This window comes from Saccostrea cucullata, unplaced genomic scaffold (genome assembly GCF_032062105.1).
Source record: "Saccostrea cucullata isolate Sc308-1 unplaced genomic scaffold, CSIRO_AGI_Scuc_v1 ctg1698, whole genome shotgun sequence".
Classification (NCBI taxonomy): Eukaryota; Metazoa; Mollusca; class Bivalvia; order Ostreida; family Ostreidae; genus Saccostrea; species Saccostrea cuccullata.
In genome coordinates this window covers 59,499-83,625 of record NW_026918485.1, presented here as the reverse complement: position 1 = coordinate 83,625, position 24,127 = coordinate 59,499, and the positions used below count along the sequence as shown (strand labels likewise).

At 34.1% G+C, this 24,127-nt stretch overlaps 1 long non-coding RNA gene and 1 pseudogene across 1 annotated transcript; both read right to left on the bottom strand.

The window, feature by feature from the left end:
* Positions 1 to 392: 392 nt before the first annotated feature.
* On the bottom strand, positions 393 to 2,638 carry LOC134267063 (uncharacterized; annotated as a pseudogene).
* Positions 2,639 to 16,624: 13,986 nt separating this feature from the next.
* On the bottom strand, positions 16,625 to 20,701 carry LOC134267036 (uncharacterized). The gene is made up of 3 exons (XR_009992080.1): positions 20,641 to 20,701; positions 18,990 to 19,170; positions 16,625 to 16,788 (listed from the first exon to the last, which is right to left on the bottom strand). It is a non-coding gene; the product is annotated as an uncharacterized LOC134267036 (long non-coding RNA).
* Positions 20,702 to 24,127: the final 3,426 nt, after the last annotated feature.

The window sequence follows — 24,127 nt, the reverse complement described above, 5'->3', positions numbered from 1 at the left end:
GAGGACCTATTCTATCCCGGATCCCCTAGGGGAAAATGGTTCTAATGTTTGATTCTGATGCTGAACGTAATACTTCCTACTTAAAAGATACTTTTGAATTGTGAATACAAGGGGACTATTTCAAATTAAAAGTACAATGCCTGAATTAAGTGAGTTATTGCCCTTTTCAACATTTTTAAAGATTGAATTATTGATTAGTGAAAAAAAGATGTTCTCTTATAAAAATTTTTTACTTAATATTTATCAGTACACGTATTGTAGGGCATTTTTCCTAAAGATATTGTTCTATGATGTATGTGAAATAAATGATTCTTATTCAGAATGATACGATAATTTGAAAACAGTTTTGAATTTACATTTGATCATTCTCAGAGCATTTTCTACATTGTGCATCATTCCGAGTATTTCTCCATCATCATAGATAGTTTCCAGTTTCCTCTAGACTGGTCAGACCCTGGTGATGAATCATGAGAAGGACCCTCATTCACGTTGGCCAATGGATTTTCAAGGGGAATTTGGATGCTTCCAGCCATCCTTCCCAGTACTTGTTGCAGGACGGATGTAAATACATGGAGAATTAGAGTCAAACGACCTAACTGATCCATGTATTTTGATCCGAAAGGACTCCTTACCCATTCCATTTCTTCTGCGCCACTATCCTCCTTATCGCTGCTATCCACAACCATGGCCGGAGACTGTTCCAGCACGCCAAAGCGTACTTTTACCTCTATCTCATTAAAATACTCCTGTGCTTCAGGAGAAAATCTGTACACTCTAGGAGTATTTCCTTCATGTAAACGAAATATCTCCTGATACACAGGATTTAATGACTGCAACAAATACTGAGATCTGAATTCCTCATTGGCTGCCTTAATCTTTCTGAAATTTTTTTTGCATATAATCATGAATAAAAATAAAGACACTCACTGTGAGGCTTATAACAAGGCAAATGCATTGTAAATATTAATTTTCCTCTACGTCTCTATTCTTTTTGTGCTTGCCATAAATGAGTTTTATTCGATAAAAGAATGCTGTTAATTTTCTCACCATTTTTTAAACCATTAAGTTACAAGTATCAAAAAGATATCTTCAGTATTAAACACAATTTATTCATTTCTGTTCATTTCCGTACTTTGATAATAATAAATAATCTAAGCCCAATTAGAAACTGAAGAATGCAGTGTCGCCAGTACAAGTACCTGCTTAATTTATAAACAACTCAACCTCCAGAGTACATATATCCTGGCAACATCCAAAATAAAAATCTTTCAAACAAGCTGCCACTGCTCTCTTTCATTTCACAGATGATCTCAGCCATGCGATCTGGCTGAGTGAATCCTCCAACGCAAAGGCCAGTATTTGACATTTCAACATCTGCTTTGCTTGCATAAGCCACACTATGTCCCCTTCCTCCCCATGGGGTGAGGAGTAGCTTTCGTTCACCTGTCTTACAATAATGAGAAAAAATCTATATATTCAAGAATTTCACAGTGTATAGAATAGTAGAATATATACAATAATTGTTGTTATACAATAATTGTCTGAAAGTAGCAAACTAAGTGGATAAGATGCCCCTGTGGTTTAAACAAACTAAAATGACAAAAATTACGTGTAGAAAAGCAGAACTATTCTGTAAAGTACACATCATTATCAAATCAATTGCGTTTCATAATTACTGATTTCAACAAGAATCAATTTCTGACGCGGAAATAAAAAGAAACACAGTTTAAGGGTCATTATCCTCTGCACACTCATATGACATTTTTAAAAAACTTTTATGAATTCCCAAAGCAAATGAATATTCAGTATAAAATACCAACAACTATAGCAAGACTTGCAGGGCAAAATTGGACAAAAAGGTACTTAACAAATTTATAAACGAATAATGGACATTTGTGTCATTAAGACTTATTTCCCCTTATCAGAGTATCAATGTACCTTAAAGACAAAAACTTCACGTATATTATATAGCAATATTTAATTACATATTCACGAAAAGAAATTGTTAAGAATCTACATGTGAATTGACTGTGTTCGTCGTATTTTATTTTCATGTGGGCTATCTGGGACTCGTATTTGTAATGAACATTTTTATTTTAATCTTTTAATCAAGATTGTGTGTCTACTGCTTCAAGCCAACACTAAAGAATCATTTTATACAAACATGACACTTTGATATTAAAATTCATCTAAAATTATTGTTAGAAACTTTATGAAACGTAACTAGTTAAGTGTTGAAAATGACTTAAATATTGAGAAAAAGACATGTCAAATTCTACACTCCAATCGCACCTCTACCAGTGGAGCTGGGGAGATGAGCATGAAACTATTACTTAAAAGACTATGTACACTTTGTAATAGCAATGATTATGTAAATGTACTACTGATCTTGTAATTTTATATTTTACATCAGATACGCCCCTATTTAAAAAATTTTCCTACCAGATGAATCCGCCTGGCTGCGCCTCGGCATGGAACTAAGAAATTGGCTAACTTAATCAGCACAAATGATCCCTCTTCTTCCGAGGTCTTTCTGCACTTTCAGAAGAGCTGTCTTTGAGCACTCAGAGACGTGAATAGGCTTTCCCAACTCCTGCGAAATAGTTTCTAGGGGGCTGCCCATTGCAAAATCAAAGGCAGGAGACTTTCCACTCCCTGGGTTTGCAACACCTATCAAAAGAAAAGAAAATTATCTGAGCTTCTGTTTGGAGATCAAGAAAATCAACTTAGCAGAAGTCTGCATTATATACTTATTTTCTCAGAATCAAAAGTTAATATTGCCGCGCTTAAACCCATCCTTCAAATGTCCATATATAGGCTTACATTTAAAACTCAAATGACATTGGGATGTATTTAAAAATTAAATTAATATGTATTTAAAATCAATCATTTATCTTTATCTTTTTTCTAATCTATAATTCATTTGTTATGCGCTATCGATCTTAGGTTTATGTTAGCTAATTGAGAGTTTATTTCATTGGAATTTTGAATTCATACTTTCGCAGTTCTTGTGTTTCCAAAGAAGAGGGATGTGTTTTTGTTTCAGCCTTGGTTCAAAAACTTTGGTTTTCAGAATTGGAAGTAGTTGATCTGTTAGGTAAGCCACACATGAACTTGCGAATTCCTCCAAAATCTCTTGTTACCTTTCCAAATAAGAAACCCTGTTTATTTCACTGAGTAGACCAGTTTTTGAAAAAATGATGACAATGTTCACTTGTTTTTTCAGGAACATTACTTTTCAATAGATTTCTTTGAACATTTTCCTTCAAATGCCGAACACAGAGAATATGCTCTGAATTTGGGAAACATGTTTTAATTGCATTGATGAGTGCAGTTTCCTCATCTGTGCCAAAAATTATTTTTCACAGTCTAAATGAAAATCTAAGGCGGACCTAAGTTTTGACAAAAAATCACAATATGTGGCATAAGAGCCATCCCAATGCAAAAAGACTAGACCCTTGAAACTGGAGAAATACCCTGCCCCTTGCGCACTAATTTTGGATTTTGATACTCCATACATATGACATAACAGGCCCCTAAAGTAAATGTCCAATCTTTCCCTATAATTGACCCATTCTGCATGCAAGATCTAAGATCAAGTATTTGTTCCTCAGAAAAGCTGATGACATTAAGAGGTTTGTTGTCATTATTTGCAATAAATGACTGAATGAAATCATTTGATTGAAGCTGGGAAATAAGAATTTGAATGTCATCCGCAGTATTTTGTTGGGATGAATGTTTTGGATTTGTTTTTTGTCGAAAAGGTATTTTGCATTTCGGATGACTTTAATGTCAATAGGGTTTTCGGGATCAACTTTATTGACATTGCCAATGATATGAATGGGCTTTTTGCCATTTTTTGATACCCTCCTCAATCACCTGCCTCTTAAGAATTGTAGTGCGATTGTAGGGTTGTGCAATATTTTCAGAATTTCCATGAACAGAAGTTCCAGGCCATTTTCACAAAATTATTCAAATTTTTTGATGTGTGAAATTTCAAATTGGCCTGGAATATTTTCAAATCAAGATATTCGCCTTTTGAAATTTGGATTGACTGCAGAGACTGAATAGTACCTTTTCATCCTCACAATTTCTAAGGAATCTGGTAGTGGATCCGAAGGAATGTATTGTTTTTTTTTTGCAAATTTACAAAGAACTTGCTTTTTTTGTAAAGAACGTCCAAAACATCAGAGTTTGCCATAACGAAATCTACAGTTTTTGTGCTATTTGTTGGATGCTATACCCCACAATCATCTACAAACTTACACTTGCCATCTTAACCCGAACAATCTACAACAAAAAAGACATTTTCTTTTATACCCTCTGGAACACCCCCTGAAAAAAATTCCTTATCTCCATATTCGAGATTAAATCTAAAAAATCCCTATTTTCTAAAAATTTCCCATGAAGTGAAAGAGATGGAGGGCTGCTGAAAGGGACATCTAAAGAAATGTCGGAAGAAGGAATGCAAGAAACAGATTTAATTTCATGCAATTGGTTTGTTGAATTTAGAGATGGAAGTGAGGGCCCGTTATACATGTTATAAGAAGGATTTTATAGATGGTCATATCATTATGATTGCTCTTCTTCCTGAATAACAGGTAAAGCCCTAAGTGCCTCTTGACAAAATGATTGTTATGTTTAATAATACCTTGAATATTTCTCCAAAATCACTTAAACTATTAAGGAAAAATAGTTAGTTGTGGAAGTCCGCCATACTTTTATACAAAATGATCCTGTATTTTAAGCAAAATTATGTAGTCCCTAGCGACAATAAATGTTGAACGCATTGTTTTTTTTTTCTTTATAGCAAAAACAAAATGATAATTTTATTAATAAATTAAATTTGAAATAAAATGAAAAGGATTAGATTTATAGTCAACCTACATTTATCATATATGTATGAAATATTATGAGTTTACAAAATAAACAGCCTTCTCATTCTAAAACATAGCTTTTCACCCACATGTAAAACACCTTTTTAAATGTTTATGTAACATATGCCTGATAATACACATACTATATTCATCAACATATATGCAATGAGAGCTTTACAATACAAGTTAACCATAATTTATTTATGTACATTTGTATATTTAATGGGTGGTTTATAATACACACACTACACATGGCATGTGTTATTCATAAAAAACATGTAAACCATGAGTTCATAAACGTACGTGTAACATGTGGTTGACTATACACATGTAAAGCACTGCCGCGATCGAACATATTCTTCACGATTTCGGTAACAACTTTTTTTAATGCGCCGAGAATGAAGATGAGCATGCGCGGAAGTCGGTGGCGCTGCTTGGGTTTGGGGAGTGTATAAAATTTGACTCGGCGGTGGTAACAAATTCTGGGAATGAGTAGCTATACTGCTATAGTTAACTCTAACAGGTAAGTATGATGGGAAGGGATATTTTAAATTATCTGCTTGTATGCTATGACCTTGACAATAATAATTCGGTCAAACTAAATATTGAGTGCAAAAATACTGTCTTTTCTGTATTTTAATTGTCGGTCTAATTAACATGATAACATGTGAACGTTGAAGACATTTAAAGATATGTATGCCGTGTTAAACAGTATTTTTGCACAGCTGAAACCGAACAAAAATTTCTGGAGTATGATAAGCTACCAAAAATGAAGCATTCTTGCAAATTCGACGAAATTTTATTCGGTATTAACAAAGTACTGGTTAGGAAAAGAACACGATATTCTCATGCATATTTATAAAGGACTGACGTTTATCCTGGATCTGCGCATGTGCGCGGGAAAAGCATCACGAGAATCATCAGGTCGAGGAAAATATTTTTTGTGACGTCTGTTCAGTGAGGGACACAAATAGACCAATCAGCTCAATGAGTTGCATTTAATGCATTTATGGGTTACTACATAAAATACTACATGTGTTTTTCAAAAAGGCTAGTTTTTTAAATCGCTCTCGGAAAGACTTGATGCATTATGTACATTATTATCTACTAATCCCATGCTCATATTTGCATACAAATGATTAACAATGATGAAAATTAAAGTTTTCCCCACTCCATTGTACAGGTCTGTTTGTTCAGAGTTTCCCCGTATTGTACTGCTAGTGGACATTTTCGGTTGCGTGAACATTTACGGATCTTCAGTATGGAGCGCATTATGCGCAAAAGATATTTTATGTCAAATACAATGTATGGAAAGTAATTTAAACTGCTATGTTTACACCCTGAATGGGATATCGTCAATTATCCCTTTTGGTTTTTTAATATGAACTACATAACATATGTAGATGAAACTTACATACCATACATCTTGCCTTCTTAGAAATATAGTTGGGCTAATAAAATAAAATTGGTCAAGGAATTCCAGGCCCCTAAAAACTATTCCAGTTTGAGGGCACAACCAAACATTTCGATGAACACCATTAAGAAAAATTAATTCAGGTAGGTAGCATCGGTTTTTTTTTAAGTGGGTGGGGGGATAGAACAGTTAGAATAAAAATCAACTAGCTCTGACAAGTAAAATAGGTTCCAATATCTTTCACTACTAAATTTTATTCATTCACTACAATTTACTGCCAAACTCCAAATTTCACTTTCGAATTAGCCCGAGCCAATGCTGATAACCTACTTGCAAGATTTTTTATATTATTTTCAAGGGGTCAGAAATACTGTGGTTCATATGTAAAGAATATAATTATATTATTTAGTAGTATTCTGGTTTTGGCAATCGGTATATTGTGCAGATTTATACATGATATTCTGTGGAATACTTTTTGTTGTTTTGAACCATTAAGAAATGCAGAATCGAATGTATCTAATAACCATTTTGATTGATCAAATTATATCATTTGTTTGTATTGGTTATTTCATTTTGGCACAACATGGTTTCCACACTTCTTTATCCATAGTCGCTGACAGCTGTAGAAGTTCACCCAACCGAAAATGTCCATTGAAAAGACAATTGCACGTGATTATTCCTCGGTACAAAAAGCAACCAACTCTTAGGTGCTCTCAATATTGACAATCCCTAACTCACGTGTTTGTAGTAAAAACGTAGTAGACCATCATGCTTTTCGGTTCATTCACGAGATTGGACCATTATTTGCTGTAAACATGCGAGACTACGTGATCATGAATATTTCAATAAGAGGCGGTTTTTTATCCGACACGGAGAGAAAATAATTTTTACCAAATAATATTTCATAACTTTTAAAAGTGATGGAGTGGAATTGTCTTATTTGCAGAAAGTATATAACTTATATAACTTGATGAGACACCACATATATTTATTACTTTTAAAATAAAACACTAATACGGCATATATAGCTTTAAAAAACCTAACTTCGTTATTTGGTATACTAACATGCCAATTTTCTCGCTGCTTTCTTCGACCTCTTCTCAATGGAGTCACCATTTAAATTCAAACGCGTCCTTTACTTTGATTGACGTCATATCTTTAGAATCACTATTTTCCAAAAACGAATTAAGGGTTATGTTAAGGTTACTGTAACGGTAATGAACTGAATCAATGTACAGGGAAAAATCTTATAAATTGCAAAATTCAAAGATTTTCCTGACGATCGTAATAAACTGAATTTGCAGGTATGCATTAGTTGATATTTTATAGCAACCTAAAGGAAAATATAATGGATATTCATTATTAAAATTCAAGATAAAATGATTAAAGTCTGCAAGAGGACAATTTACCGTTACGGAGATTTTCAATAACGGTGAAGTTTTATTAGCCAACAATTTTATTTCAATCAATGCTTTCCATAGTAAATAGAATGTAAATGAAATGTTGATAATGTATTACAATTTATTTTAATGTATTACAATTTATTTTGGTTGTCGAATTTTAATTTAAACAGTTTCACTGACCCCGGACAAATAGTGTCCTTTATTGAGCGAATAACCCATTTTGGCGAATGAAAATAAGCTTTTTCGCCATGTCTATGATCATTTACCACACTTTTCTCTTCTAAATATTTCTTTACTTCTGTCCAAAAAGGTTTAAAAGTTTTATCCAAAATTTTTCCATTATTCGTCCTCAGGTAAAGAACCAAATTTGGATCATCAGAATTCCCAAAACCTCTCTAGATCCGTGCATGTTTAATATTGCTGGCTTTGAAAAATGTCCTCCCTCAAGACTTGTTCCTGATATTGAGCTATTAATATCAGTAATGATTCTACTGATTTAACTGATTGACGGCTTTGGCCTGTTACATGTATATATATGTATGAAGAACAGCTCTCAGGGGACTCATTTTCAAAGAAGCCATGAGAGAATTAGCTTTTTCCAATGAGAGAAAAGAAATTAATTCAATAAATATAAATATATGCACTTAAAGAGGCTAAGGGTCAACAAATTAACCATTTCACTTAATTTTTACCTCTACTGGTCCGAGACATAGGATATAAAAAGGATATTTTAAAAAGATTTTATTTCTAAAACATATGACCGTACTGATGTAAATTAATTCTTTATTTTTTTTTAGAAAAAGGACATTTTTTTCTGATTTGGAGAAATGATTGCAATATTTAAAATATTTCAAAAACATTCTTAATTTTTGGGGATGGGTGTTTCAGTGACACCAGTTGAGGTCCCCTCTTGAGCAGATGATACCTGTTGTAAAAAGTGTTTAAAACGATGAAAGGTTTAAAAAATTCTATTGTCTGAAACATGATTTTACCGGGGTTTTAATTATTGATTTAGAAAAAGACATTTTATTTTGATTTATATATAAAATATTTTAAAACATACATAATTTATTGGATGTATGTGTTCTTGTAACAGTTGTTATGGTGTTGTTTTCTAGAGGTAATACGTCTCAGTTTCTGCTGTTTAAACTGTATAAAAATTATGAAAGTATTCAACAGATTTTATTTCTAAAACATAAAACTTTACTGTTATGTAACTTCTTTGTTATTTATAATCTGTTTCTTTTCCTAGGGTTCTAGAAATAATGATTTCGATTGTAAAATAAGATTGAGTACGATCTTGTACCCTTATAAGGAAAATATTATCTGTTTGATTTTTTGTTGATATGAATATTATTATTAATATAGTAATTTAATTTCTCTTTCTTACCAAAATTCAGACCGTCGACACTGCATGAAAAAATGTCTACAAAATAAGTAAAGGTATTGAAAATGCTACATTTACAATGTCTTTAATTACATTTAAACATGCTACTAAAAAAAGAAAAAAAAAGAAAAAAAGTTGGTAAATGTGATCTCTATGATATTTACTGCAAAGTAAATTTTTGTAATGGCCCAATTTACTACACCTTCACAAAATAATGAAATTAAATATTTATTCAAGTAAATGCAACTTTACGGAAATTCAAAGGTTGTCTTTGACAACATATTTACAAAAAGTTAAATATTATATTTACTACAGTAAATATATATTTTAAAAACAGTATTGATCGTCTTTGCGGGTGAATTAAATTTAAGTAAAGATCAAATTTAATTATAATTAAAGGTGTATAAATTTAACGCCTTGACTTTATACTACCCATTTCTCATTTTCATTACAATTTTGTTGATTTTTTTCAAAAATTATATTTTTAATGATTAGATTGTGTTCATATCTGGATTCATGAAAGTTCCTCCTGCGATTTGATGTCAATAAATTGCGAAAACTGCAAATTAAAACAAGAGGCCCACGGGCCTTATAGGTCACCTGAGTATCATGTAACAACTTTCCAGCGATTGCATTTGGTTCATGTTTTAATCCAAAAGCCATAAAATTCACAAATTTTTAAGGAAGCACCATTGCTTATCAAAGGACAGATTTCAAAGCATTAATTTATTTTTAGTCAAAGTACCCCCCTGGTACCCCTGACCCAGCTTCCCTGAAATTATCTATTTTGAAAGAGGCCCCTTTCTTCATTATAAGGCCAGCATTTTTTCATGTTCAGGTTTAGTTATGAACATTAGAATAAATTTTTTTTAAAATATGTGTTAGGTAAATGTGTAGACATTGTTCTAAAATTTACTTGATGCCTAAAATTATAATTCCTATCATAAAACAGACAGGGAGAATTTTATTGGGGAGTAGGGTTAACATTTTTTCAATTAAGTGTAAAATAATTTTTCTGGCGGATACAAATGATACTACATGCCTGTATATATTTGTATATTCTTGCTTTTTAATAGTTGAATTTTTTTTAATTTCTTCAGGTTATTGTTTATTTCTTCCTCAAATGGACATAACTTCTCCCATAGTTTTATTCATTACATCTGATGCATAAGCAACCCTTTTCTGAAGAATGATGCTTAGACTGTAAGCTATAACAGAGTCCTAAACAATGTCGCTGGCAATAAGCAATTGCTACCACGGGCAGTTTAAAACCTGGGGGAGGAAAATAATTTACATAGATACTTCTGAAACGAATACATAATTAACTCACCAGCATGTCATTGTGCAACAAAGTCGTCAGCATTTTATTTGTCCTTTGAATGGGTGAAACGTTTTGAATGGCATTCGTATCAAAGAATTTTACAATAGACCAAGCTATCTTCTCAGACCATCTGGTTTTATTTACCCGCCGTTTCATCTATAAAACCGGAAGTGCGAGTTCGTAAATTTGAAATCTCGATCCCGACTCAAATTTGACATCGGAAAGAAAAAAATTGTTTTATTTTTTTCTGAAAATTCAAAACCTTGAGCGCAGGGTTTGTAAAACTGCAAATAAAATAAATCCTGGCCTTAAATATGTAATTAAATCATTAGTATTGTATATTAACCAGGAGCAAAGGATTAGATGTTCAAAGAATCCATGCATTTCACCATACAATCATTAGAGCCCCCCCCCCCTAAAACAAGAACCCCTGACCCTGGGGCCATAAAATTCACAATTTTGGTAGAGGCACTCTTGCTCATCATAACTATGTACTTAGTTAGTTTATTTAATACCCAGGAGCAGAGAAGAAGATTTTCAAATAAATCATGTATTTTCACTATATATAATCAATAGAGCCCCACCCAAACACCAGAACCCCTGACCCTGGGGCCATAAAATTCACAATTTGGAAAAGGCAATCTTGCTCATCATAAATATGTACTTAGTTGGTTCATTTAATACCCAGGAGCAAAAAAGAAGATTTTCAAAGAAATAATGCATTTTCACTACCTACTTACTTAGCCCTGCCCTAGCACTAGAACCCCTGACCCCAGGGCCATGAATTTCACAATTTTGGTAGAGGACTCATTGCTGATTACAATCATGCAAACAGTTTGACTGCTTGATGTCCAGGAGTAAAGAAGAAGATTTTTAAAGATTGCATTAATTTTAATGGTTTTGGCCCCACCCCCCAGGCCCCAGGGGGGCAAAAATCATGAAATTCACAATTTTTGTTCCCCTTCACCCATAGATGCTTTGTGCCAAATGTGGTTGAAATTGGTTCAGTGGTTGCTGAGAAGAAGCTGAAAATGTTCAAATGTTAACGCACGACGGACGACGCACGACGACGGACGAAAACGGATAGCAATAGGTCACCTGAGTTTACTCAGGTGACCTAAAAAATCAGTATTTTTCTATTATAGATGTTGATTAATAATTTGTATTCGATATAAAATCTAAATAAATGTTGATAAGACAAACATTGCATGCATTTAAAAAAAGAACATCAAGATATACATGTCTGCATTATTGAATTTTATACAAAAATAAGATATAAGGAATGCTCGTGAACACACTTGACATAATCCAAGTATTCAGTTAACATTTGAACGTACCAAAGCTCTTCATACATTTTGATGAATCTATAATGTAAAAGTTTACTATATAGATATAACTCAATATTTACAAACAGAAAGAAAAATAAATTTAAGAGTCATTGTTTAGAACCCAGTCATGATCACTGGCTAGTTTTGGGGGATCTTGTTGTCTTATTGACCCCCTGCTGCGTGTAAATTTTTCACTTTCCCATGAATATGAATGGGACACAACATCATCTCCCCCCTCGTCACTACTCATGAATTTGTAGGCGTTCGGTAACTGGAGGAAAGACTTGACCTTCACCTTTTTCTCCTGGGACCATCCTGTCTTCTTTTCAATGAAGGACACTCTCCTCTTTTATTTCTGTTTAAGAAAATCAAAACTCTCAATTTTAATAAATAAAATGGTTGTATAGAGCACTAAAAAGAAATTCTTTTACCTACTGTATTATTTTATTCTCTCAAGAGACTTATCATAACAACTCTAGATTACGGTACTTAATTTTCTTTTCTCATCAAGTTTTTAAAATAATTTTCTTTTTTCAAGTTTTTAATCTTAAGAAATATTATAACCTTATCAAAACTTGCAATGAACTTTAATTGCCAAGGTGAGCCTTAAAGGGGCATGTATACAGTTTCAACTAATTTTTTTGAACAATTTTAATGTTCACAATCCCTACCTAAGGCATCATTTATTGACTAGCAAAAATTTGAATGTCATTTGTTGATTAGCAAACATAATACAGAACTTTAAGCAGTCATGCAATAATCGGATGTGTGCTTTCTTTGACTTTGCAGTAATTATTTGATGTTCAGAGATGAAGAAAAATGATATTTAAAATTTTCTTGACTGAAATTAAGTTTAAAATGCAGATGTATGTTCAATTATTTAAAGGGTCGAAATTTTATGACTTTGCAGTTCCTTCTAGTAATGTTAATGATGATTTGAAGTGATCTCAGTGTCAATGTAGACACGTTTCCCGTGCCTTCGTCGAAAGTTTGGTCGAATGTTTGTGAAAACGGGTCGCAGGGTTTTTGGATCTGCTGCTTGCATTAAAGTGTTGAAACATATCGTTATTGGATAGGCTTTGATTGAGCATTCATAGATTGTTTACCGGAGCACATACCTCTATCCTTGTTTTTCTGCAGCAGTTTTTATTACGGTCTAACCGGAACAACGCGCAGTGATCATTTTTAATGCTTACCGACACTGCAGTAATCATGTCACCGCTTACGCTTGTCAGGGGGTGCATTCAATTGACTGTAATGTAATGTAATTGACGATTGTTATGCTTGAAGGCGTGGCTTCATTATTCAGCGGGTACTTACTACTAGTATTTCTTTAATTAAACGCAAATATGTTAAGGTTACAACGAAAAAGTTTACTTGCCTGTATGATATAACGTCATAGTTAGCTATTTGAAGTGATTTTTAGAGATAACAATTTCTTTAAATCGATATCAAAGATTGATTTGAGGTCGTTAACAGGATCAAAATATGCAGAGGCATAATAAAAACGGAATTTTGTCCCTTCCCGGTCTCTGTATTTATCACAGAGGGTCAAAAACCAAACCCGTTTCGTCATAACTGTTGAGCATGCAGTAGCAGAGTGAAAGTGGAATGTAACGAGAAATCATGTAAACAAACACAAGAAATCGGAGTTTAAAAGCATTTAGATATATATAAGAATGAAAATCATATGTGATTCATGTTGGAATAAAGCTTTTGAAAAAGCTATGCTAATATAACTCAACAGTTTCTTCGTAAAATAAAAGCAGAGAGTGTTTACTTACCGATCAGCCATTCCTCTGTCGTTCGTAACAAAAACGATTCAAAAGGTCAACACTACGCTGCATGCTTTGAAACTTAATTTTTGTTTCTATCTTAAGTTCTTATTCTATTGATTTTGGAAAATGCTGCAAGAATCGTATAGTTTACGGGAATTGATGCATTTTAGGTCACCTGAGTAACTCAGGTGACCTATTGCTATCCGTTTTCGTCCGTCGTCGTGCGTCGTGTGTAAACATTTGAACATTTTCAGCCACTTAACCAATTTCAACCAAATTTGGTATACAGCATCTATGGGTGAAGGGGAACATAAATTATGAATTTCATGGTCCCTGCCCCCCTGGGGCCTGGGGGGTGGGGCAAAAACCACTAAAATTAGTGCAATCTTTAAAAATCTTCTTCTTTACTCCAAAACATTAAGCAGGCAAACTGTTGGCATGAATGTAATGAGCACTGAGTCCTCTACTTAAATTGTGAAATTCATGGCCCCAGGGTCAGGGGTTCTAGTGCTAAGGCGGGGCTATAAAGATTATATAGTGAAAATGCATTTATTCTTTGAAAATCTTTTCCTCTGCTCCTGGGTATTAAATAAACTAACCAAGCACAAAGTTATCATGATCAAGAGTGCCTCTTCCAATATTGTGATTTTTATGACCCCAGGGTCAGGGGTTCTGGTGTTAGGGCGGGGCTCTATTGGTCATATAGTGGAAATGCATTTATTCTTTGAAAACCTTCTTCTCTACTACTGGGTATTAAATAAACTAACTAAGCACATAGTTATGATGAACAAGAGTGCCTCTTCCAAAATTGTGAATTTTATGGCCCCAGGGTTAGGGGCTCTGGTGTTAGGGCGGGGCTCTATTAGTTATTTAGTGAAAATGCATTTATTCTTTGAAATTCTTATTCTCTGCTCCTGGGTATTAAAGGTACTTGGACACAGATTTGAAGTTATTATTTTCTGTATAATATTACGACTTGTATTTTTTAATAGCAATTTACACAAAAATTAATTAAAAATCTTATTTCGTTTAAAAGATAATGAAATTTCAAATTTTTCGGCAGGTTTGATTGACATATCGTTGCACTCTCACAAATTTAATTTTATTCTTAATCCTTAGGAAAAGTGGCAGTCTCGTTTTGTTTAAATGAAAAATATTAATACTATAATCCAGAAAATTCAGAGTAGACACGTTCGAAAGCAAAACAAACACACAATATATTGTCAGTCCGTGCAGTTGTGGTAAGCAGACTGTGACGATTGAACGCACCCGGTGAATTCTAAATATAAACAATAACAGAACTCGAGCCCTGTTTTACAAAAACTGTGTACATAACACGAGTGTGCTCGATTTGCTAAATTCTGCACTCATCTCTTAGTTCGGAATGACGATACTTGTGAAGGTGTTTTGCTTTCTAACAATTCTACTCTGAATAAAATAATTTTTCTTGATAAAAGTTTTAATATTTCTCATTAAAACACGTCAAAATTGCCACTTTTCCTAAGGATTAAGAATAAAGTTAAAATTTGTGAAAGTGCAAGGATGTGTCAATCAAACCCGCCAAAAAATTTTAAGTTTTAATAACTTTTAAACAAAATAAGATTTTTTATTAATTTTTGTGTGAAATGCTATTAAAATATATAATTCGTGATATTATACAGAAAAAATGAGAAATTATTAACTTCATATCTGTGTCCAAGTACCTTTAAATAAACTAACTAAGTATATAGCTATGATGAGCAAGAGTACCTCTTCCAAAATTGTGATTTTTGTGGCCCCAGGGATAAGGGTTTAGGTGTAAGGGCGGGGCCCTATTGATTATATAGTGAAAATGCATTTATTCTTTGGAAATCTTCTTCTCTGCTCCTAGGAATTAATAAACTAACCAAGCACATAATTATGATAAGCAAGAGTTCCTCTTTCAAAATTGTGAATTTTGTGACCCCAGGGTTAGGGGTTTAGGTGTTAGGGCGGGGCCCTATTGATTATATAGTGAAAATGCATTTATTGTTTGGAAATCTTCTTATTTGCTTCTGGGTATTAAATAAACTATGTAATTAAATAGTTATGTTGATCAAGAGTGCCTCATCCTAAATTGTGAATTTTATGACCCCGGGGTCAGGGGTTTCCGGTGTTAGGGCATTGCTCTATTGGTTATATAGTGAAAATGTATTTATTCTTTGAAATTCTTTCCTTTGCTCCTGTGTTTTATGCCAATGATCCAAATATATATATTCATGATGAAGAAAAATGCACCTAGCAAAATGGTTATTTTTATGCCCCCCGCCCCTTCCCTGGGTTGGGGTGAGGGAGGGGGTGGGGGTGAAAGTCTAATAATAAATTAATGCTTTGAAATTCGCCCTTTAGTGTTAATCAACTGTTTTATGATAAAATTTGCAAAATTTTGAAATATGAGGCCCCAGGATCAGTGGTTCCTTTGGGATGAGGTGTACAACTGGTTATAGTGCATTTTCTCTTAATGTTACTCTGATCTACCTCTGGGTATTAAGTAAATAGAGTAAGCATGCTAAGTCTATAATTATTATAAGCAATTGTACCTCTTTAAAAATTGTGAATTCCATGGCCTCTTGTGAAAAACATGAACCAAATTTAATTGTTTGAAAGTTGTTGCACAATACTCAGGTGACCTATAAGGCCCGTGGGCCTTTTGTTTTTAGTGTTGTTACGATTGTCGCCGACTATCGAAAAATCGTCCTTTAAAGGCCCAGATCGGCGACAATCGATTGTAAATATTATCATCGATAGATTGCTATATTTTTAAGCCGTATTTTCAAGCCGAGAAGGTTTAACTTTTATATTCACCAAAGGGACGACACTCTAATCGGCGGTAAACAAAAATGGCGCATGGATGTGAGGTCGACGCCGAATTTCAATTGTATCCATATCCTGGAGCAACAAGAACAAAAGTTTGGAGTTTTTTGGCTTCTGAAAAAAGGGGCGATGGGCCCCCAAGCAAGAACAATTTACAAATGGATACTGTCATTTGTAAATTGTGCAAAAAGTCGTATGCCAATAAGGGTAAGTTGAAGTTCGCGGTCACATGTCATGGAAGTCTACTCGTGCTGTCAAAATTTTAATGAACATTTAAATGTTTGCTATATCTTGCGTAAACAGTTCAAGCCTCAGTCTAGCTAAAACAGCAGACAGTTGGTCTATTAGTCTTAAGGAGCCAGTACTTGCTCTTGTCCTCTCTTGGTTCCCTGCTGTCTTGTAAGGACCGGTCCAGTACACCATCCTCTCTGCTTTAGGCTTCAGAAAACTGTAAAGTAATTTTTTTTTTAAGCAACTACTTAATATCTTGTCCACATTCAATTTATGTTGTCAATTTCAACAATAATTCTAATTTTTAAACTCTCATACATGTCAGCTCCGTTATTAGCAGACTTATTTTTATATTCATATGAAGCAGAATTTATGCAAAATCTTTTATGTGAAAAGAAGAAAACACTTGCTGTGGCCTTCAACTCGACATTTAGATATATCGACGACGTAGTGTCTATTAATAATAATTTCCATTCCTACGTCGACACGATACAGTGGCTGGAACGTTATTGTTGACAAACCAATCGTGTAGAAACGTTCGTGTATCGTGAGTGATCGTTCGTTTAACGTGAAAGATCGTTCGTGTATAAGACTCAATCGTGTGCGTTTTTAATCGTGCGAGATCGTGCGTTTCGAATCGTGTAAATTTCGTTTTGTAAGTTTTTATCGGAATGTTATTTCTAAAATAAGTATTTTCCTTGTTTGGTTTTCTTAATTTATTAATTAAATTCAAAATTAAATGAAAAAACGCAATTTACATAATAGAATGCAGAACGAACTAATTATCGCTTGTAAACAAGCAATAAAGTAAGTCGTACAATATTAAGTTTTCGTCAAATAGCGCGATCAATTTTGTGATAAGCCGTACTTAGATTTCTTACGCCTTTCTGAAAAATCTGATTCAATTATTATTCACTTCTGATTGTGGTCAAGATAATCTTGAAATCAATTTATTGAAAATAATTTTTTTTACTAAGAAATACACATGTAAACATTTCCCAATGCTTACATAGCTAGTTAGTCGACAAATCTACATGCACACGGCATGATTTTCGGGAGTTTTGATTATCTGTGTTTATCTCTTGAGCTTATTTGTAACTTATTAATTTTAAATTTCTGCAAAGAAAAAAGTTGAATAATTAGCAAGTTTATCAAATATTGAATAAATGGAAACGTAAGGATAAAATTTTTAATTATAATTTAAGTCATTCAATGCTGCCATTTTTGTTGAATCGTATCCCCATATCTGCATATCATGATATCCAATTCAATCAAATTATATGGCCCACATACATGTACATGTACATCGTCTAATAGAACGAATAAAATCCGTTTTCTTTGATCGGAGAATTACCTTAGAAATAATTATTTTTAATCTGAAACATTAAGTTCTGCATATATTTAGTTACAGGAAACCATTTTCCGTTTTTTTTTTCCAAGTCTATGAAATAAAATTGATAATTCTTTGAAATCTTAAATAAGTATTAAGCTTTATTTCGTTTTTTTTGAGTGAAGAAACGTGCGTTTGCGTTAACAATCGTGTAAGATCGTGTAACGTGTAGAATCGTGAACGTGAAAGATCGTTCGTGTAACAGGTTTAATCGTGCTTTAATCGTGCAGAATCGTTCGTGTAACGTGATCGTTCGTGTAAGTTGTCAACAATAACGTTCCAGCCACTGTATATCCTGGTGAGCTTGAAATTAAAGATACCACAGAGTCCGACACTTCTGCTTCATACTTGGATATTTTACTTGAAAAAGACACTAATGGTAATCTAACAACCAAGCTATATGATAAACGTGATGACTTTAACTTTTCTATCGTCAACTTCCCTTACTTATGCAGCAATATACCTTCATCACCTGCATACGGAGTATTTATATCTCAGTTGATTCGATATGCAAGAGCATGCTCTACGTATGAACAATTTCTTAAACGAGGTAAATTATTGACAAGCAAGTTGATGAAACAAGAATATCAGCGGTCTCGTTTGAAGTCATCATTTCGTAAATTCTATGGTCGATACAATGACCTTGTCAGCAAATACAATTTATCATTGAATGAAATGCTGACTGACGTTTTTCATACCAATCGTTAGTCCATTATTTATACACTGAAGTGACCACGGATTTTTTCCGTTATATCCTGATTATGACAACGAGCACACGGCGGGTGTGACCGGTCAGCAGGGGATGCTCACTCCTCCATGGCAGCTGATCCCACCTCTGATGTTTCGGGGGTCCGTGTATGCTCTGCTCTTATTTTGTATATTTGTTTAATGGACGTTGATATGAACACTGTTCGTTATTTCCATATCCTTACATGAAAGATAGACATTTTGTTATGCTATGTGTTACCTCAATGAATTAAAAATATAATATAATTTAAAAATTATAATTTATAAAGAAAAAAGCATACTTGAACAGCCAAAGAAAAACAGCATAAGTTGGTAGTCAAGTATAGAATTTTGTTTTTGAATCATTGTCTTTGATTTTATCTGTATTCCAACGTGCATTCTCCAAATCCTTAGAGCATTTATTCAATTCCTGAGCCAGTTGTTCACACTCTAAGTGTACAAAATCTGGATCCGTTTGAACACCTAGAAAATAAAACACTGTCAATACACTACAAGTGTAGGTATGCTGTACACTTACATGCTAAAAGCATAATTATTTATTTACCTAGACTCTAGGTAACTAGAATATTTGACATAATGGATGTTACAGTATTATATCACTTAATTTAGGAAGTCTATTTATAAATGTTTGTGAATTACTGCATTAGTTAAATCATCAATAATACATGTATTATATACATGTTATTCTAACCTGAATTTTTTTATTTCACTTGCAAATGTTTTTCCTTATACATGTATAACACTTTAAATTATAAGAAAGGCATATTTGAATATAAACAAGATGTGTTTGTGAAACACTATGCGCCCGGCAGCAACAAAGTTCGAAAAAAGCTATTTTTAGCATATAGGTCATACTCAAGGTCCCAAGGTCATTGACCTTGGTGTCATTTCAAAGACCTTGATTAGTAGAATATGCATACTAAATATGAAGTCTCTATCTTTTATGGTTCAAAAGTTATGGCGAAAGTTAAATTTTGCAGAAAAAAACTATTTTTAGCATATAGGCCACAGTCAAGGTCACAAGGTCATTGACCTTGATGTCATTTGAAAGAGCTTAATTAATGGAGTATGCATATCAAAAATTAAGTTTCTATCTTTCATGGTTCAAAAGTTATGGCGAAGGTTAAAGTTTGGGGACAAACAAACAGACAGACAGATAGACGGACAGACAGTACAAAAACAATATACGCCTCGGATCTATCGATCCGGGCGCATAAAAAGGTATGTCTTGCATGTGTCTTTTAATTCATTGTTCACTTAAATAAACGATTGACATAATTTCACTAGCCCTTTTCTCCTTTCACCCTTACAAGTGGGGTTTGTTCAAATGATTAACCAGTATTTGCACATGTAAATCTCGATAAAAGTTTTAAACTGAAACTTTATTATTTAAATAAATGCATCTTTAATGTATGTATATAAATATAAAATAATTTAATGATTAACAGTAAAACTGACACATTAGAATGTGGTAAATATTGCAAAATGAATATTAATTTTTTTTTTTGAAATAAATAGAGAGGGAAGGAGACTTAAAATTAACTTATGCACAGATTTTATAGCTATCTCACCGGTCACGGTAGCCTAGTGGTAGAGTGTTCGCTTCGTGATCGGGAGGCCCGGGTTCGATTCTCGATCGCGGCGCCGCGTCATACCTAAGACGTAAACATAGGTAGTGACTGTTCCTTCGCCAAGCGCTCGGCACTAGAAGTGAAAGTCACGGGTCTTTCGGATATGACCTTAAAAACGTAGGTCCCGTGTCACGGTAGGCGTTGGCACGATAAAGAACCCTCACTGCTCAATGGCCCTGAGTGCCGAGAAAAGGTCTAAATTTGAAGCCCTTCACCGGCATCGGTGACGTCTCCATATGAGTGAAAAATTCTCAAGAGGGACGTTAAACAAATATGCAATCAAAATCTATAGCTATCTCACCTCGATCAGAAAATGACTTGATGTCACTGTCATCCAAGTTTATGTCATTGCTTTTGATGTCTCCTTCTGCTGTCGGTGGCAAACAGTAATCATTTACCATCAAGGAGAAGGCTTGGTGCTTTTGTAGGATTTTCTTGCTTGTATTTTCTGCTTCAGCCATTTCCTACATCAATATTAACATTTCTGTTAACATTGGGATATTCATGTACTACATGTAATGTTTGACATTTTAAATTACATGATTTACGTATGTGTTTTTAAAATTTTTCAATTTCCGCACTTTTAACTTAGGCAATTGGCCATACCTTGAATATAGAGATGAACAGTTTGTCAGCGCAACTCCTCATAAACCGCTGCACAGAATTTCGTCAAACTTTGCAGGTATTTAGGACACAATGCGTAGATGTGCATATTACCAGGAAATTCCGATTCTTCTATTTTTCCGGGAATTTAAACACTTTTCAACTCAGACTTTTTTGCCATATTTTGAATATAGAGATGAACAGTTTGTTAGCACCACTCGTCTTAAACTGTTGTACATAGTTTCGTCAACCTATGCTGATATTTAGGACATATTCCATTATTTTATCCCAAAGAGTTTTGACTTTTATTCAAGAAAATTTCTCAACCCCCCCCCCCCCACTTCAAATTAATGTGTGGATTTGTATATTGTCAAGTAATTTTGATTCCATAATTTATCTAGAAACTTCATTCCACATTTAAATGTCCTCATATGCAAGACATTTTGATGAGAAGATTTTTTGCAATTATTGCCCTTTTTGATCTATACTATATATTTAATTAAAGTGCACTGTGCCTTTCATTAAATGTGTTTCACCGTCAAGTTATGGGGGAGCGTGGGGTATGTGAGCTAGCTCACTTTTTCTTTCATTTGTAATAACCTATCACAGGTCAGGATTTTTAATCACATGATGAATTATTGATGTTTGCTGCGATATTGGACTATCTTCTGCAATTGATTATAAATAGAGACCCTCTGTGTATTTCGTATCATTCGTTTGTAGCTGATTGTCAGAGAAAGAAAGTAAAAAAGAAGAAAGATGTCAGGCAGTGGAAGTGGAACTTTCTTCTATGAAGATTTGTTTTTAATACCCGGGATAGTTTTTGAGAATGTATTAGTACTTAGGAGACAGGACAATAACCGCCAACTGATGACCATCAATTTAGCCAGGTTCCAAGTAAATAATCGGCATCGGAGGGCGCACCCGTACAGGAGATTGGCACCAAGATCGCCACCCCGGCCACCACCCCGACCTGCGACCCCGGCCTCCCAAGTAAAAGCCCGGAACCATTGACAGATTCCCCCCTGTGCATGACAGAGGAGGAGGTCAGTAATTTTGTCCGTTGGTGCTGCCTGCAGACCCCAGCCTGTATTCTGTGTACAGCTCGAATTAGAGTGAGACGCTTACCATGCCCCTTGTGCAGGAATTCCGTCAAATCATTCATGCCACCGTCTTTCAGTACTCACTGTACGTCATCTCTTCAAGCTGCAATGATAGACCAAAATAATTTTTATCTTAAGAATCTCTGTTACATATTGGGCAGGCAACATTTTTCATCTTCTTTCGCCTGCAGGCTGCAATAATTATCCAAAATAATTTTATTTTAAGATGTAGTGTATTTTCTTCTGTAGAGAAGTATTAAACACATAATAGATAGCTTTTATGAGTATATGTTTTAAATAAACTTGCGTGGTAATTCATAACACTTGTACAAATCACCTTTTTAAAAATTTGAAAGGACAGTTGTTTAGTTTTTTCCATCTTGAGGGAGGTCCTCCTCAAAATCTAGATCACTGATTGCAGTTTTCTTATCTTCTTCCGACACTAAGATACCTGAAGAATTTCCAATTCACTGCAAAAGCATAACGCAGGTACAATAAGGCTTCCCAGGGAATATTAAAGTGTACTCTCCGCATGAACTTCTCTGAACTACAAATGTATGACGTCATAATTGAAAATGACGTAAAGTCGCTGCAAACTTGAGCTGTAATAATGGGGAGAGTGTCATAAACTTTACACCTCATTTCAATCTGCATATAAAATTGCAGAATGCTAGTTTAAAATAAGGGTGTTTTTAAAATTTTTTCAAAAGTCTAATATATCCGAATAATATTAAGATAGCTTTGCTTCATTACTCTTGTATAAGAGTCAGCGTGTTCAAACTACGCACGGAAATATACGTTTGACATTTACCCTTTTTTACACCCGTGGACAGAGGCAGAATTCATAATATGTGTATAAAAGAGCCTGGCGCAAGTTGTTAAGGAGGATTTATCTAATATCTTTTGTGGAATATGTAAGAGGAGTTTCCCCTCTAACTGAATCCTGCTTGGGAAAAATGAATGATGGCTTTGTTTTAAAACAAATGACGATATTCAGCGGAAAATACCCTCAGATTTGTCGGTAAGTTAAAATTAATATGAAATAAATTGTTCCAAAGAAAAGGTTTGAATTTTCCCAAGCACTTTTCGGTTTCACAGGGATGCACTGGGTTATTTATGTGACAAAAAGATAATAATAATTGTGTTAACAGCCTGCGCCGAAGCGATTTATGAGGAACATTTCCAAAAAGAAAAAATGACCGTCAGGTGATCAAGAAGGTCATGTGACATCGTAACAAATATTTTTATAAATAGCCTAAAGGATTCTCCATATGAATTTGGCGTACTGAAGTACAAAACTTACAAATAAAACTCAAAATCAACTTTGCAATGCAGTGTTACGTTATAAATACATTTTCATCTCCGGGAAGCCTTAACGGTACTGCGAAGCATGTTACATATCATTACAATAAATAAAACATACTACAAAGCTGGTACTTTTTAAGCATTGTTTAAACTATTTAACATAATATGAAAGAACTAATTTCATTTTCTGAGGAGAGGTTGCACATATTGAAATGAAATTTACTATAGTAGTTTACAGATTTGTTAAATGGATATCTCGTTCAAATTCTGTTTTGGCCACGAGCTCACCATTTTTGACAGAGTTATGCCCCTTGGACTTAAAGATATTCCAATTGGAGGGAGGAGGGCACAAGTGTTTTACAACGCTTGGAGCTGTAGCTCTCCCCGTTATCTGTCCGAATTTTCTCAAGCAGAGAGCTACAGCTAGGGACACTACACGAGCGTCTTTTCCAACAAAATTCATGACTTGCAGTCATTGAAAACAACAACACATCACTCGACAAACGGCTGTGTGAAACTGAAAATAAAATAACACATTTTCAGTCTATAACTGACGTCATATCTACACTGAATGATAAGGTAAACTATTTCGAGAATTTGGACAAGGATGTGAAACGGACCGTCCTTTGATGCAAGTGCCAAACTCTGAATTACAGGCTTTAAAAGAAAGAAATAATCATATTCAAGACTATGTGGTGGATCTGAAGGCGCGTTCTATGCGTGATAACCTGGTGTTTTCAGTGATACCGGGGCGAGCGTGGGAGGACAATGAGCAGG